The 12,381-nt window shown below is 55.0% G+C and overlaps 1 long non-coding RNA gene across 1 annotated transcript; it reads left to right on the top strand.

Annotated features, from left to right (window-relative positions):
- Window positions 1-250: 250 nt before the first annotated feature.
- On the top strand, window positions 251-6,474 carry LOC108298626. The gene is made up of 4 exons (XR_005198780.1): window positions 251-314; window positions 2,875-2,952; window positions 3,686-3,690; window positions 6,464-6,474. It is a non-coding gene; the product is annotated as an uncharacterized LOC108298626 (long non-coding RNA).
- The last annotated feature ends 5,907 nt before the right edge of the window (window positions 6,475-12,381 follow it).

Below are 12,381 nucleotides of genomic sequence, written 5' to 3'. Positions count from 1 at the left end.
CCCTTCCCCTCAGGAACTCAGCTTATTGGCAAAACCGCAGGGAAACTGCGCACGGGACATAGCCGGAATGATCAGGTGCCTCTAGTTCTTCCAGTCCCCTGCTCCGTGCTGTCCCAACCATGGGGAGCCCACGGGGCAGTTAGAGCTCAGCAGGGTCCTGGCTCCCCAGGGAATCAGCATGTGGGCCTCACTGAGCACCACCTCCTCCTCATGCAGGTGGTCACGGACCTCAGGCTGTGGATGCTGCAGACCTGCTCCATGCTCCTGGGTCTCCTCTGGGAGCTCATCAGGACCATGGTGGAATGGTCAGAAGTGTGAGTTCCCCAGGGAGAGCAACGGGGCAGACAGGTGTGATGGCAGCATAAATAGCAGATTTAGGTGGCAGGGCTGAACAGGGTGGGGGTGCCAGGCCCTATGGGACAGGGGCATATCAGAACTCTAGGATCAAGGCAGGGCAGCCAGTAGTGGAGCATTTCCTGCAGGCCCTAATACTCGAGTCCATGCCAGTCTAATCCAGCAGTCAGGGAAGACTCACCCTTTGTGGGGCCTGGTGTGGTGGCTCACAACTGTAATCCCAGTACTTTGGGAGGCAGAGGCAGGAGGATCACCAGAGCTCAGGAGTTCAAGACCAGCCTGGCCAACATGGTGAAACCCTGTCACTACTAAAAATACAAAAATTAGCTGGACGTGGTGGTGTGCACCTGGAATCACAGCTGCGTGGGAGGCTAAGGCTGGAGAATCACTTGAACCTGAAAGGAGGAGGTTGCAGTGAGCTGACATTGCATCACTGCACTTCAGCCTAAGAGATGGATTCAGACGGTATCTCAAAAAATAAAAAGTAAAATCCACCCTTTATGGATTTGAGGGAAGGAAGCTAAGGTGCTATCTTGGCTGTGCCTGGAACAGCCAGAGTCTCTCCCCACCCTGCCTGTGCCCTAGCTCTTCCATCCCATATTCCGTGTCCCCACCCAGCCCATCTGGTGAAAGAGCCAAAGGCTGCCTCCTGCTGGCCTCATCCCAGGCTTTGGCTTCTGGGACCTGGTGTCTCTGGGTTTGGATTTGTTCCTTGCAGATCTGGATGGGGAGCTACTGAGGAGTCACCATGTGTTGTTAGAGACCCCTCCTCTTCCTCAACTCCCTGTGAACCCTGTTTCTCAGACCGGGGGGGAAACAAGGGCACATAAATTGTCACCCTGGAGTTGGGGTGGCGGCTGCTAGGAGGAACAGGGAGTGTCTGCTACTGAGTTCAGGGTTTCTTTAAATTTTTTTTTTTTTCTGAGACAGGGTCTTGCTCTGTTGCCTAGTCTAAAGTACAGTGGTGCGATCTCTCCTGCTTGCCAGCTCCACCATCTGGGTTCAAGTGATTTTCCTACCTCCGCCTCCCAAGTAGCTGAGATTACAGGTGAGTGCCACCACATGCAGCTAATTTTTGTATTTTTTTCAGTAGAGTTGGGTTTTGCCATGTTGGCCAGGCTGGTCTCTCGAACTCCTGAGCTGAGGTGATCTGCCCACCTTGACCTGTCAAAGTGCTGGGATTACAGGCATAAGGCACTGCGCCTGGACCAAATTTTAAATTTTTAGCTTTTTTCTTGAGACAGAGTTTTGCTCTTGTGCCCAGGCTGAAGTGCAGTGGCACTCGGCTCACTGCAACCTCTGCTTCCTGGATTCAAGTGGTTCTCCTGCCTCAGCCTCCAGAGTAGCTGGGGCTACGGGTTCATGCCATGCCTAGCTAATTTTTGTATTTTTTAGTAGAGACCAGGGTTTCACCCTGTTTTCCAAGATGTTCTCAATCTCCTAATCTTGTGGTCCACCCATGTCAGCCTCCCAAAGTGCTGAGATTACAGGCATGAGCCACTGCACCTGGCCACATTTTTAATTTTTTAAGTTGTCTTCAGAGAAGATTTCTTGTTCTGTCACCTAGGCTGCAGAGCGGTGGCTCGATCATAGCTCACTGCAGCCTCAAACTCCTGGATTCAAATGATCCATCCACCTCTGCTTTCTGAGTAGATAGGACCACAGGTGTGCACCACACCTGTGAATTTTTAAAATATTTTGTGGAAATGGGTTCTCACTATGTGGCTCAGTCTGGTTGAACTCCCAGCCTCAAGTGATCCTTCCCTCTTGGCCTCCCAGAGAGCTGGCAATACAGGCTTGAGCCACCATACCTGGCCTTGAGTATAGAATTTGTTTAGGGGATGGTGAAAATGTTTTTAAATTGGTGATGGTTGTACACTAAAGTGTAAGCTTTAAATGGGTAAGTTATATACGAATGATACCTCAGCAAAGCTGATTTATTTAAAACAAAAAAAAAAAAAAAGGCCAGGCGAAGTGGCTCATGCATATAATTCCAGCACTTTGGGAGGCAGAGGCAGGTGAATCACTTGAGGTCAGGAGTTCGAGACCAGCCTGGCCAACATGGTGAAACACTGCCTTTACTAAAAATACAAAATGGTGACTTGAATGAGGGGTAGGGTGTCCCACCTGCTTGGAGCGGCTCTTTATGAGCCACAGCTATTTCTTGGGTCCTCAAACGAAACATCCCATGGCCAAGTCATACCCGACACTGGCCTCCTCCCCTTTTCTGGCACCCACTCAGAGATGCTGAGTGACAGAGGCCCAGGTTTTGGGTGTTCCTGGCAAAGCCTCACCCCAGGAGCCCCACAGCTCAGGCCCAGTGTGTGGTTCACACGGCCACACTTCCGGCCTTTTTCCCTTGAGAGCAATTTTTCCTTGGGAGATCCTGGATCCCTCATTCAGGTGCAGTGCTGCAGGACAACACTTCTTTTAGGGATGACCCAGGCCTTCAGGGTTCCAGTGTCACCAGCAGACCTTGCCCCAGCCTCCACCCGAGCCCCTGCTCCTCCTCTCCCACAGGGAACATGATGTCCTCTTCCCAGGGTACAGCCACCTGCAGAGGGCCAAGCCCCTCCACTGGAGCCACTGGATTCTGAGGTGACTTGAGTGAGGTGCAGGGGCCATGCTGGAGGGGAAGACCCTGGCTGCCCTGACCCTCCTGCCCCTGGCTTTCCACAGCCACACCATGGCACTGACCCGAGACTCTGAGCAGCTGCTAGAGGTGCAGAAGTGGATCAGTGTCCTGCCCCTGGGGAGGTGGGTGAGGCTCCAGTGCTCTGAGGGCCTGATGGGGGTAGCTGCTGCATAGCCTTAGGGATTGACAGATGAGCTGGGAAGGGCAGAATGGGACAGAAAGTCAGGTTATCTGCCTAGAGGGGGACCTTGCATGGAGCCCCAGCTCTCACTAAGATGGTGATGTCCAAGCCAGTGAATGTTTCTGAGCAGGGCCAGAGCTCTCTGGTGAGGCTCCTGGCCAGCCCAGCCTGCTGCCCTGAGCATGACATATGGGGACATTTGTCAGGAGACCAGAGTCCTGCACCCAAGGCGACTCAGTGCTTGGGGATAAGTGTTCTGGGGACACTTGGGGATAAGTGTGCACCCAGTTTGATTGGGCCAGGGAAGGGGCTGAGCTCCAGGTGGTTGCCCTGGCAACCACAACTTGGTTCTGTTGGGGGTGTGTGAGTGGAGGTTGGGGAGGGGTCATATGCCTTTGAGGAGCCCTGGTCACCACGAATCCCTGTCCCTGCAGTGGGGCAATTTTGGGCAGTCCCCTTGGTTGTGGATTGAGAGCTCTTCTGTGCAGGTGAGATGCCCTTCCCCTCCTCCCTAGGGGGAGTCACCCTCAGGACCCACCAGGACACGAAGCCACACCTGAGACCAGAAGGCAGGGGCCTATGGCTCTTGGTGAAACCTTCATTTATTGCCCATGGGCACTGAGGTCTTCCATGGCATGGGTGCCTGGTACTGAGAGACTCAGGGCTCCTGCCTCCCTCCTAGGACTGTGCAAAAGATGCCTCACCCTGGCTCCCATCCTGTCTGCCCTGTCACTCTTTCCAGGAGGAGGGGGATGGGAAGCCTAGTTGCGGGAGAGGAGGCCACTCCCTGTGCTCCAGCCCAGCCCTGCTTCTTCCCACAGTCCAGAACTCCATTGGGACCATCACTCTCAACAGCCTGGATGCCACCAGTAAGCGTAACTTCATGGGTGAGTCTTGGGGAGCCTGTCCCCTGCACTGTGCCTCACTTTTGCTGCCAAGCCCTACTTCTCTGCAGTCTCCTCCTACTCCTGTATAGTCAGGTTGGTTGTGGTTATGGTGGTACACTAAAGTGTACACTAAATAAGTAAGTTGGGTGGGGGACAGTGGCTCACATCTGTAATCCCAGCACTGGCCAACCTGGTGAAACTCTGTTTCTACTAAGAATACAGTACTTAGCCAGGTGGGATGGTGGGTGCCTGTAATTCCAGCTATGTGGGAGGCTGAGACAGGAAAATCGCTTGAACCTCGCAGGCCAAGGCTGCAGTGAGCTGAGATCACACCAGTGCACTCCAGCCTGGGTGACAAGAGTGAAACTTTATTTCAAAAAATAAAATAAAAATAAATAAATGGGTAGATTATATGTGAATGATACCCCAGTAAAGATGGTTTATTTTATTTTATTTTTTCAGACATAGTCTTGTGATCTCAGCTCAATGTGTCCTTCACCTGCTGGGTTCAAGTGGTTCTCCTGGCTCAGCCTTCTGAGTAACTGGGACTACAGGCACGCATCACCACGCCCAGATAATTATTTTGTATTTTTAGTAGAGATGGGGTTTCACCATGTTGGCCAAGATGGTCTGGATCTGCTGACCTCTTGATCTGCCTACCTCGGCCTCCCAAAGTGCTGGGATTACAGGAGTGAGCCACCATGCCCAGCCAAAGCTGGTTTATTTAAAACTACAACAATAACACAAAACAGGCTAGGTGCAGTGGCTCACATTTGTAATTCCAGCACTTTAGGAGGCCAAGGCTGGAAGTTTGTTTGAGCCTAGGTGTTTTAGACCAGCCTGGGTGACATAGGAAGTCCCCATCTTTACAGAAAATGAAAATTTGTCGGGCATAGGGGCTCATGCCTCTAATCCCAGAACCTTTGGAGGCCAAGGCAGGTGGATCTCGATGTTAGGAAATCAAGACCATCCTGGCCAATGTGGTGAAATCCCATCTCTATGAAAAATACAAAATTAGTTGGCCATGGTGCCAGCTACTCATGTGGCTGAAGCAGGAGAACCACTTGAACCCTGGAAGCGGAGACTTCAGTGAGCTGAGATCTCACCACTGCACTGCAGCCTGGCAACAGAGCAAGCGAGGTCTGGGCTAGGGTCAGGGTGAAGACCAAGGTAGATCAGGGCCAGGTAAAAGGGGCAAGGCCAGGACCAGGGTGAGGTCAGGGCCAGGACAGGACTAGGATAGCACATGGTCAGAGCCAGGCCAGGACGAACACAGGGTCAGGGTCTGGGCCAAGGCCAAGGCTGGGCCAGGGACAGGGACAGAGTAAATGCAGAGCCAAGGAGAAGGCAGGAACAGGGTGGCTCCAGAGCAGGGGCTGGACCAAGTCAGAACCAGAACAAAGTAAAAGCAGGGACAGGGCAGTGCAAGGCCAGGATGGGACCATGACTGAGGAAGGGCAAGACTAGAATATTACAAGGCATAGCCAAAAGCAGGGCAATGTAATAGCTGTGGTAGGACTAAGAACAGGGCCAGGTTATGGTGGGGCCTCTACAGGGCCAGAACAGAGTTTGACAGGGCAGGGCCAGGGCCAAGGAGGAGGCAGGGCCAGGGCCAAGGCTGTGCCAAGGGAGAGAGTGCTAGTGTAGGGTTAATGCAGGGTGAAGGGCAGGGTCAGGGCACAAACCGTGCAGGGTAAGATGGGGCAATGGCATGACTGGTCCTTGGCAGGGACTAGTATAGCATAGCAGAGGGCCAAGGAAAGCCCAGGGCAGGAAAGGGCCTTGGAGGCCTCAGGGCCAAGGAAGCTGCAGGACCATAAGCAGGGCAAGGCCAGAGTCAAAACAGGACTAGGGCCAAGTGAGGGTCAGGCCTATGGCATGATGACTGGCAGAGTGAGGGCCATGGGCAAGTAATGGCCAGGACAGAACCAGAGTCAGAGCAGGCCCCTGGCATGTGAGCAGTGTAGGGTAGGGTAGTGGGCAATTCAGTGCCTAGTCAGGCCTTGGCCAGGGCAGAACCAGAACCAGGACAAGGCCAAAGCTAGGGCAGGACCAGAGCTGAGTCATAACCAGGGAAAATCTAGGGGCAGGGCCACAACCAATGACGCGACAGGGCCAACACCAGTTCAGGGACCTGGCAGGGCCAGGGCTTGGCACAGGTGAAGGTCAGGACCAGCACAAGACCAGGATAGAGCAGGGCTAGGGTAGCACAGAGCCAAGGCAAGCTAGGACCAGTACCAAGTCAGGATCAGTAAAGGACCAGATGATGGCAGGGCAGGAACATGGAAAGCCAGGGCTGGGATATGGACAGGACAGGGCCCATAAAACAGGTCCGAAATGGGCCAGGACGATGACAAGGCCAGAGAAAAGCCAGGAAAAGGGCAGGGTAAGGGGCCAAGGCAAGAGGAGGGCCAGGCCAGAACCAGAGCCAGCACAGACCAAAGGCCTTGGCCAGAGCCAGGCAAGGCCAGGGTAGGGAAGGTCAGATCAAGATGAGAGCCGAGGCAGGACTATGATACATAGGGCTAAGGCAGGGCCAGAGAAGGGTAGGGCCAGGGCAATACCAGGGCAGAACAGGGGTAGGGCAGGGTCAGCACCATGTCATGCCTGTGGCAGGTTCAGGGACAATGCTGGGCCTGAGGGGCCAGGGCCAAGCAAGTATACGGTGGGTCCTGTGCCAAGGCACAGCCAGTGGGGGCCAGGGCATTGTCAGGGCCACCATAGGGCCAGGCCAAGGCTGTGTCAGGGGTAGAGCCAGACAAAGGGCAGGGCCAGGGAGGTCCCAGTGTAAAGGCAGGGCCAGTGCAGGGGCAGAGGTAGCACAGGGCATGGCTAAAAGCAGGTGAGGGCCATAGTAGGAGCAGGGCTAGAAACAGGGTTAGGGAAAGCACTGGGCACAGCATGGCAGGGACAGGGCAGAGGAGGTCAGGACCAGGACCAGGTCATGGACAGAGAAGACAAGGTGTAAGACCAGGGAAACTTCGAGGAGAAGGCACGGCCAGGGCCAAGGCAGAGCCAGGTTAGAACAGGACCAGTGTAAGGCCAATGCAGGTTGAGGGCAAGGTCAGAGCAGAGAAGAGCAGGGCCATGGTGGGTGAGTGCCTGGACAAGCGTAGGGCCAGGCCCAGGAATATTGCAGGACCAGGGACAGGGCAAGGGTTAGCGCAGGACCAGAGTCAGGCCATAGAGAGGGCAGAGCAAGTGCCAAGGCAGGGCCAGGTAGTTCCAGAGTTGAGTGACACCGCATCCTAAGTGCTAGGGCTGAGGCAGGATCAGGGAAAATGCAGTGCTGAATCAGGGTTACATCAAAGACAAGACCAAGGAAGGACCAAGGATATTCATGAACAGGGCACAACTAGGGCAGGGTCAGACAGGGCAGTGGAAGGTCCAAGCCATGGCAGGACTAGGCCAGCGCTGTGACAAGGCAGAGCCAGGCCAGGATAGCACAGGACAAAGGCAGGGCTGGTCCAATGAAAGCACAGGTTCCTGACCATGCCCAGAGAAGCTCCAGGGAAGGGCCAGACTTGGGACCAGCACCAGGAAAGGGCAATTTCAGGACCAAGGCAAAGAAAGAGCAGGACCAGGGCCATGGCAGGACCTGGATCAGGAGCAGCAGTCAGGGCTGGGGCCACATCTCCTTTAGGGACAGGGTAAGGGCCAAGGCAGGACAGGGCAAAGGGGCGAGACCAGGACCAGGTTGAAGTCAGGGCCAGGGTTGGACTAAGATAGCACAGGGCCAGGGCCATGCCAGGCCAATTTAGGGCCGGGGCTGGGCCAGGAGCAGGGCCAGAGCAAGGGTAGGGCCACAGAGAAGGCAGGACCAGGGAAAGTCCAGAGACAAGGGCAGGACCAGGGCAGAATGAGGACCAGGACAAAGCAAAGGCAGGGACAGCATAGGCCAAGGCTAGGATAGGGCCAGGGAAGGGCTAGGATAGCATAGGACATGGCCAAAAGCAGGGTAGGGCCATAGCAAGGGCAAGGGTAGGAACAGGGCCAGGGAAAGCACTGGGCCAGGGTATTGTGTAGCCAGTACAGGATCAGGACAGTGGATGACAGCACAGGATCTGGGTCAGCCCAGGGAAGGGGCAGGGCCATGATAAGCAGAGAGGACCAGTACAGGATCAATGTAGGGTTAGGGCAAGGCTAGGGTACGGAAAGGCACAGAAGAGAAAGGGAAGATCCAGGGAAGGGCTGGGGCAAAGGAAGGCAGGGTCAGCAACTGGATCAAGGATGGTCTAGGGCCAGAGCTGTGGAAGTGCCTAGGCAGGGCCCTGGCTAAATAAGCGCAGAGCCGAGGTAGGTATAGAGAAGGCAGGGCAAAAGCCAAGGCAGGGTCAAAGCTTATCCAGGGAGCAGCTAGGGCTGGGCAGTGTAAAGGCACAACCATTGCAGGGTAAGATTAGGCAATGGCACACCTGGGCCATGGCAGGGCTGGGAAAGGGCAGTATAAGCATAGCCTCGATGGACCAGGGTAGATACAGGTCAAGGCATGACTGGGACAAACCAGGCTCACGACATGTCCATATACAGGTCAGGACCAGAACAGACCTGGACAGTGACCACTGGCCGGCCTAGTGCCATGACTAGAGTCAGCAGGAGCAGCAGGGCCAGAATCAAACCATGGCCAGCACAGGTCCAGGGCAGGGACAGGGTAGCACGTGGCAAAGAAAGGACCAGGGTTGGGCCAGAGCAGGGCAGGGCACCATAGGGCCAGGTCCAAGGCAGAGGCAGGGTCAGGTCAAATGTGAAAGTCATGCTCAGAGCAGGGAAAAGGAAGAATCAGGGCCAAGAAATGGCAGGGCCATTGCAGCAGATGGCCAAGGAAAGCCCAGGGCAGGGAAGGGGTCTGGATAGGGCCAGTGTGAAAGCAATGACAGGGCCAGAAGCATTGGAAGGCCAGAGTCAGGGCAGGACAAAGGCCACATCAAGGTAAGGACTATGGCTGGAGAAGTGGTAGGATGAGGACCATGGCCCAGCGAGGGCCATGGCAGAACCAGGGCCCGGTCTGGACCCTCGTATTGGCAATGCAGGGCAAGACCTGAACTGGGGCAGGGCCAGAGCCAGGGCAGGATGAGGGATGGGTGATGGCCAGGAAAAAAGGGGCAGGGTAACAGCCAGGGACATGGCAGGACCAAGACGAGGGCCAGGACTGAGCAGAAACAGGGCAGGACCAGAGCCAGGGAAGGATGAGCAATGGGTCATGGCCAGGAAAAAGTCAGGGGCAGGGTAACAGCCAGGGACATGAAAGGACCAAGAAGAGGGCCAGGACTGAGCCAGAAACAGGGCAGGACCAGAGCCAGACAGGAGCGTGGCAGGGCCAGGGCTTGGGATAGGGCAGATTCAGGACCAGCACAAGACAGGGCAGGGCTAGTGTAGTGAAGAGCAAAAGCAGGATAGGGCCAGTGTAGAGCAAGAATGCAGCAAGAGGATGGCAGAGTAGGGGCACAGAAGGCCATGCCGAGGACATGGACCAGGCAGGGTCCACAACAAGGCAGGGCCAGAAGGAGGCCAGGACAAAGGCAAGGCCACTGAAGGGCCAAGGAGAAGGCAGGGCATGGAGGAGCCAAGGCAAGGACAGGGCCATTTGAGAACCAGAGTCAGGGCCAGGGCAAGGCAAAGGGAAGGGAGGCCAGAGTAGGGCCAGGGCAAGGTCAAAGCTAAGGCAGGACTAGGATAGCACAGGGTTAAGGCAGGGCCAGTGAAGGGCAAAGCAACGGTATCGCCAGGGCAGAACCAGGGCATAGTCAGGTCCATTGCTTGAACAGGGCAGGGTCAGTGCCATGCTATAGCCAGGGCATGTCCAGGGACAAGGCAGGACCAAGGTAGACCAGGGCCAAGGCAGGCATAAGGTAGATGCAATGACAAGGCATAGGTGCATCAAGGACAGGGCCAGTCCAAGTCCAGGTCCAGGGAAGGTCCAGAGCAAGGAGAGAGCCAGGGCAGAACCAGGAAAAGACAAAGGCAGGTCCAGAGCAGGGTATGGTAAGGGTAGGGCCAGAGCAAAGCAGGACTAAGGTAGCACAGGGCCTGGCCAAAAGCAGGGGAGGGCCATTGCAGGGAAGGAGTAGGGCCAGGGAAAACACTGGGCTCAGGACATGGCGGGGCCAGAGCAGAGGAGGGCAGTGCAGGGCCAGGACTGTATCATGGACAGAGTAGGCCTGGGGTCGTCATCCCTGGGCAGGGCCAGGGCCAGGCCAAGACAGAGCTAGGGAAGAGCAGGACCATTACAGGCTGAGGGCAAGACCAGATCTTGCAGGGGCAGGGCCATGGCAGATCAGGGCCAGGATGGTAAGGCCAGGGCCAGGAATATCATAGGACCAGGGCCAGCTCAGGGCAAGGCAGGGCAGTAACAGAACCAGGCCATAGGGCAGGGCCAGTCCCGAGGCAGGACCAGGTAGTACCAGGGCTGAATGACAGCTCTGAGTGCAAGGGCTGAGGAAGGATCAGAGAAGGTCCAGAGCTGAGTCAGGGTCAGATCCAAGACAGGACCAGGGAAGCGTCAGGACCAGGGCAGGTCCAGGGCACAACCAGGGAAGGGATAGACAGGGAAATGGGAGGACCAGGCCATGGCAGGGCCAAGTCACCACAGGGACAGGGCAGGACAAGACTGAGGTCGCACAGGATAAAGGCAGGGCAAGTACATTGCAGGGCCAGGTTACAGACCAGAACCAGAGAAGTGCTGGGGCAGGGCCAGCACTGGGACCAGGACCAGGAAAGGGCAATGTCAGGAACAAGGCAAAGAAAGATCCTCAGGGCCAGAGCCAGGGCCATGGCAGGACCATCAACAGGGCTAGGGCTAGACAGTGATAGGACCAGAGTCAGGACAAGGGCCAGAACAGCATGTACTGGGCCAGGGCCAGGCCAGTATCATGATAAGGCCTTAAACAGGTCAGGGCCAGGACCAGGGCAGAACCAGGACTCAGGTCAGGCTGGAGCCTGGACAGGACCTGAGCTGGGTCACGGCCAGGGAGAAACAAGAGGCAGTGTTACAGCCAGTGACATGACAGGACCAGGACCAGGACAGAATCAGAAGCAGGGTAGAATGAGGGCCAGGGCAGGGACAATGTAGGGCCAGAGCTTGGCACAGGTCAAGGTCAGGACCAGCACAAAGCCAGGGCTGGGCAGGGCTAGGATAGCACAGATCCAAGACAGGGTAGGGCCAGTGCCAGAGAAGGACCAGGAAAGGGCCAGGCTATGGCAGGACAGGCACATGGAAGCCCAGAGTTATGATATGGACAGAGCAGGGCCCACGAAAAACAATGCCAGAAAGGGGCCAGGACAAGGGCAAGGCCAGAGAAGGGTCAGGTGTGTATGTATAGGAAAAAGAATAGTGTGTAGGGTTCTGTACTGTCTTCGGTTTTAGGCATCCACTGTGGATCTTGACGTGTATCCCAGGCAGTTAAGAGGGGTTTACTATAATTTTGAATAATGCAGGGAAAGAATTTAGGAACCATATGCAAAAGAGCCTGAGAGCTTCGTTGTCACCAGGGGGCAGTGTAGCGTGTGGGAACTGCAAGGCCAGCGAGCGGAATGCTTTGCAGGATCCCTTCTGGGTTCTGTTTCTTTGATGGGAGTAGTTTCACGTTTAGCTGCTGCAGGAAACAGGTGAAAGAAAAGCTTTGGGAATGTGTCATGGGCATGATGCCACATGGAAAGGAAGAATGAATTTGTTGAAGGAATTTGGGGTTAGGCATGCTGGGCTGTTGGGGAAATCACTTGAGAAGTTTGAGAGACAGTTGAGGCTTAAGGTCAAGATGTTGTGTGTTCCCCACCCACAATTTATTATTTTGAATTTTTTCAAATCTACGTTGAAATAATAGTACAAAACATAAGAATACACAAGCACAGGGTGGGCATGGTGGCTCATGCCTGTAATCCTGGCACTTCGGGAAGCTGAGGTAACGAGTTTGAGACCAGCCTCGCCAACATGATGAAACCCTGTCTCTGCTAAAACTACAAAAATTAACCAGGTGTGGTGGCGTGCTTCTGAAATCCCCACTACTCAGGAGGTTGAGGCATGAGAATCACTTGAACCCAGGAGGTAGACCTTGCAGTGAACTGAGATCACCCCACTGCCCTCCAGCCTGGGCAACAGAGTGAGACACTGTCTCAAAAAAAATACACAAGCACAGATTTTATTACAGGTTATGAAACTTCTAAAACTCCCCCCCACCAATTATGCCATTACAGGTCATGAAACTTCTCGAACCGCCACCCCCCTACAAATGCTTTTGGGGGAATGAGAATGAAAAATGGGCAAAAAGACCAAAAACAGTTTTGATCTTTCAGACTGTCAGAGTTCCCGAGGCTACACTTTTGAGACT

Source organism: Cebus imitator, unplaced genomic scaffold (assembly GCF_001604975.1).
Source record: "Cebus imitator isolate Cc_AM_T3 unplaced genomic scaffold, Cebus_imitator-1.0 Scaffold1021, whole genome shotgun sequence".
NCBI classification, from domain to species: Eukaryota; Metazoa; Chordata; class Mammalia; order Primates; family Cebidae; genus Cebus; species Cebus imitator.
Note: the sequence above shows the minus strand (reverse complement) of the source record. Positions and strands in the feature narration are given on the sequence as shown.